The sequence below is a fragment of the Rattus norvegicus genome, chromosome 2, assembly GCF_021556685.1.
Source record: "Rattus norvegicus strain SHRSP/BbbUtx chromosome 2, alternate assembly SHRSP_T2T, whole genome shotgun sequence".
NCBI lineage: Eukaryota > Metazoa > Chordata > Mammalia > Rodentia > Muridae > Rattus > Rattus norvegicus.
Genome location: NC_141535.1, coordinates 3,635,597 through 3,640,780, shown reverse-complemented (window position 1 = coordinate 3,640,780; position 5,184 = coordinate 3,635,597). Strand labels below are relative to the sequence as shown.

The following is a 5,184-nucleotide window of genomic DNA, read 5'->3' as shown; positions in this document are numbered from 1 at the left end:
GCTCCTCACGGCTTCCAGATCTTGGGAGCCAGTATGTAGGGAGCATTTAAATACAAGCAGCACCACACCAGCCCCACCAATAACTTTTCCTTATCTGACCAATAACCATCAGCATCTATTCCTAATACACACCCCATACAGATATTTTCAGATCCTAGCACCCATAGCTATGGCTTCTGGTAAAATATAAGTACGTGTCACATTCTTACAAACTCAAGACAAAGTGAGCAGAATATCCAGTGTTTCCACAACAGTCCAGTATTTAATCTGCAAGAATTTAAGGGTCATCAATAACAATCCAACAGAAAATGCCACTAAACAAAGACAACAGCCATGATACATTATATTCCAAAGTTACACCCATGAATTAAGCTTTAAAAGGAAGTTACATAACCTTTATATTTTAAGGACTTTTAAAATAAGAGTCTCACTTGGAAATTATGCAAAGTTCATCTTAGACCACTGAGTGTGGCCCATGCACCCCCACTGCCCTGGCCTGAAAGGCAACACCATAGTGTTCTTCTTCACTGGGCTAGCTGACCTGTTCCACATTGCAGCAGAGTATATGGGTCTCTTCACAAGGAGAGTGAGCTACTCTATGTGAGATTCATGGAAATGCAAGGATACACGGTCCTCACTGGAGGGCAAACTAGACAAGCACATGGAGAAAGGATGTGGAGGAATAGTTGGAGAAATCAGAGACCAGGAAACAAGATAGTGAAAGAGAAATCGCTGAAAGTCAGTCTGGGACTAATATAATTTTTTTAACTGTTGCTCCTGTAGAATGAAAAGGAAAGTTGCTAACAGGGTAGAAAACATCTGCATCCTAGGAATCCAGGAAGGGTTTGTAAAAGGCCCCAAACATGTGCAGAGATTAAATAGCTCTAAATGGAATCATGAAAGAGATGATTCAGGAAACAGCACACAAAGGAAGTCACAGATGGATCAAATGCTCTGGTTACATTGACCTAATTTCTTAGTATAAGGAACAAAAACTCAGTTTCCAAAAAAACAAATATGCTTCATCTAATAATACAAGTCAATATCAGACCTAATTTTTATAGAGCTAATGTGTAGAAGTCAAAGATACTAACTTCTAAAATAACTCTTAGTACATTTAATTTTTGTGCGATGTCTAATAATGACTCAGAGAATGTGATATTGGAAAAAAGTAGAAGAAAGGCATAGGAAAAGGAGTTTTAGGCACAGGTTTGGCTGTAAATTTAATACAAGACAATCTAGTCCTTCTATATCTAGCAAATACTTTTACAGGCTCCAAATGGGTCAAAGACCTTAAGATACAAAAATCAATGTCATAAAGTTAAAACAAGAATATAGTATCAAGGTATTATGACCACTTTTTTAAAGGAAAGGAATATTTCATTTTGTCACTTTTCAATAGCAAGTGGAACTTAAACATTTCGTCTCATATTTGAATTCTGGTGGCCCATCCAAAAGAAATGAAGAAGATGTGGATTATAAAAGGATGTTAAATATTTTAAAAATCCAGTGGCTAGTAAGATGCAGCTAATTAAGTAAGCAAAAAAATATTCTGCTGCAAAACCATGCTTGGCCAGCCAGTGATGGAAAGCAAGACAAAAGAAGATTAGTATCCTGCTACTTCCAAAGAACAAGCACCTACCCAGGTCAAAATCTAGATGCAGACTACTAAAACAAGCAGCTGACACGGAGTCTACCCACCAGACTGAGCAACAAAGGAACTTAGAAACACCACCAAACATGCACAACTGGTTTTTTTTTTTCCCTCATTTTGACAGATATTCACTCAGTATTTTCTTAGTTTTCAGCATGGGACACGTACTGTGTACTTCCTTCAGTTACACATCCCTTGCTTTCTAGAACTTAAATTTTTATCTGTTTAATAAAACGAATTAGAAAATTCAGAAAGAAAAAGCAACCTGATACACAAGTATGCTGAAGAAACTGACCAGAGACAATGAAACAAAGACTCAACAAGCTCAGGAAGTTATGCCAAGATCTACTGACACAAATCACTAATCTCAAAATTTTCTGAAAACATTTAACAGCTAATAAGAACCCTAGAAAACTTGAAAAACTGATACACATATAAAATATAAATTTGTGTACAATCACCCTTCCTGGTGCACCTTGTAAGCAGATGATGGCAACCAAGAAAGACTATTCCAGAAAAGAAATCCATTGGCCAGATTCTGTTTTGCCTCCTCAGGGTCGTTTCTAAAATAACCATTTTTTTTTTACTTTATCTGCATTTATTTATGCTGAATTTTTTCCCGTGCCATGAGCTTTTGTTTCTTCAGTTTCTTCTGGGATACCTTTTTCTTCGGTGCAACCTTCTCTTCTGGCTTTGGAACAATCTGTTCCTTCTCAGTGAGCATCATCTTGATGTGGCAGATGGAGCTCATGTATGGGTTAATCCAGCCGTGAGCTCTGTAGGTTCGTCTGCGCATCGTAGGAGCCTTGTTCACCTGGATGTGTTCAATGACCAGAGAATCTACATCCAAACCCTTAAGTTCAGCATTACTCTCTGCATTTTTAAGCATGTGCAGGAAAAATTCAGCACTCTTTTTTGGCCACCGTCCCTGTGTCCAACCCCACTGTTTGGCCTGGGCGCACCTACCAACTCCACCATTATACTGCCGGAATGGCACACACTGCTTCTTTAAAGTGACATCCTTCAGATACTTGGTGGCTTTGCGGATATGCATACCCTTGATGGCCTGGGCAGTTTCCTGGGTGTTCTTAAAGTGAACTCGAAGGTTTGAGCCTCTTGACTTGCATGATTTCGTGGGGTTTTCTGGGTCTAGGGAGTAGCGAACCATCTTCACAGGTCCCCTCTGGCCGATTACAGGAAGAACAACCATTGTTTTTTTAAATCTGGCAAAATAGGGAACAGAAGCAACTGGGATAAAACCAAAATCTAAATCCTTTCTACTGTGCTATATATGTCTTTCTTCTCATTAATGTGTTCCTAAAACAATGATTTTTTTTTTAATATTTGTGGTTTTACAATTTATTCTACAAGGAAACCAATGGGAAAGACTTGCCAATTTCTGTGGAACTGTAATGCAGGGTAGTAAAACAAATGAAGATCTTGTGATTGTAGAGAGACTAATTTTCCAAGACAGTTATGGAAATACTTCTTCTAAGAAACCAGCTCACTCAAATGAGGCATTTCGACTCTGGTTACAATAGTCATTGTGCCCTTCCTTGAATCGGGGTTCCCTGCTCTGTAGCCTTCCCTTGAAAGTTCTGTTCTCTTGGTGTCATATCCTGAAAGCCGAGATTAGGTACCATGCTGTCTGCTTTTAAGTTCTAAAAAATATTGAAGAACATAAATATTCAGTGTCTGCACGGTGATATAAGCCACATCGCTAATAGCTCATCTAGTTAGTATGAAATAAATCATGCTTTCACTCCCAACCTATGTTGGGATTGAGTTCCAGGTGAAGGTCATCATTCTGTTCCAAAAATCAAAACTATACACTGGTCATTGCTCAGATTTAGATTTTGTTTGGATTCATGTTGTCACTTGTAGAAGTTTGGACCTGGTTCTTCCTCCCAGCCCCATGATCCCAGGAATAAGACAGAGACTCAAAATATATTAACAAATACCTTGGCCATAGAGCTAGACTCTTCTCTGACAAATTCTAACCCACTTACTCAAATCTACATTCCGCCATGTGGCTCATTACCTGCGCTCAGGAACCACGAGTCTGTCTGGTCACATTTTCCAGGGCAAATCTCTCCCACCTGGCTCTATCCCAGAATTCTTTCTGCCTCCTGGTTGTCCCACCTTCTATACTACCCTTTCCTAAAGGCCATAATTTTTTTTTAACTGAAAGGTGATATATCCATACAAATACACAAGATACTCTCTCTACAGTCACTAGCATTCTTAAAGCCTTAAAAGAGCTAATTATTCCAATTCTACTTTTACTTCTAATGCACAAACACCAACACCAACATTCAGAGGCCATCCATGGGAGGACTATTGCTTTAAAGAACTTATGTGCACCTGCTTTTCCTTACACTTTATTCTGGTAATAATGCCACTCCAGCTGGTGGTTAGCATCATGATGAAAAGGTGTTCTATGTAGACCAGGCTGGCCGGGAACTCATAGAGATTCACCTGCTAGGATTAAAAGCTTGTTCCACCAAACATGGCTCTGATGAACTGACTCATTCTAACAGCAGCAGAGTCAGTTTTCTGTGGCCTTTGATTTCTTACAAGGAAAAACAGGCAATTCAGATATCAGGTTCAGATTGTAGGAGAAGAAAATGAGACATAAAACTACAATCAGACTTTTGTAATTCTGGTATAAGTAGGTATAAATAGGTTAGAGAGCAGGGGGCTCAGAACAAAGAAACACAGAACACATAAAGCTCTCCTGCCTCACTACATAAGCCAGACAAAAGAACAAGAGACCAGAAGGTAAGTGTCCCTAGCCTAAAATCAATTTCTTTACATTAAAAAAAATCCCTTTCAGAGCTCAGTCAAAACTACCTGGAACAAAAATAAAGCCTTGTAGGGAATCTAGAATTTCCTAGTATTTTCACATAAGAGAAAAACTGACTTTCAAACGAAACTGCAAATGTAGCTATCTTGTCCAGAAAGAACTAAAGAAAAATGCTAAATAAATGCTTCTAATACTAGTAAGTAGTACACACATAAACCTGAAATTTCATTTGCAAAACAGACTGCCCAGTTGACTCAACTCAATGATACAGAATTATCCAAAACACAGAAGTTAGTATCTTTACCTACATTAAGGGAGGAGAGTTATTTGAACAGAAAAAGTCTGAAGACACAGTATAGCAGAAAATTCCCCTTAATGAGCAATAAAAAGATATAGAAAATATCCAGAAACTCTCATCTATGTGACATAACAGAGTCCTCAATTTAAGATACTCTTCTCTGTATATTTCAACCTACACTAAAGCAGTAGGATTCTAATTTCCCTATAACTGTGATAATAAAGGGTAGCCAATTTGAACAAATGAATAAATTTAATTGAGAAAGAACAAAATACTTTCCAAAGAATATATTGTTATCATTTCAGATACACACACAGAGAGACACACACACACAGACACACACACATACAGACACATACACACAAACAACACACACTCTCTTATGTATCAGTTTTTTTTAAACAAACAAGAATACAGCTCTTTAAG

The 5,184-nt window shown here is 38.1% G+C and overlaps 1 pseudogene; it reads right to left on the bottom strand.

Annotated features, from left to right (window-relative positions):
- Positions 1 to 2,252: 2,252 nt before the first annotated feature.
- LOC120102453 (60S ribosomal protein L17-like) lies at positions 2,253 to 2,836 on the bottom strand (annotated as a pseudogene).
- Between the last annotated feature and the right edge of the window lie 2,348 nt (positions 2,837 to 5,184).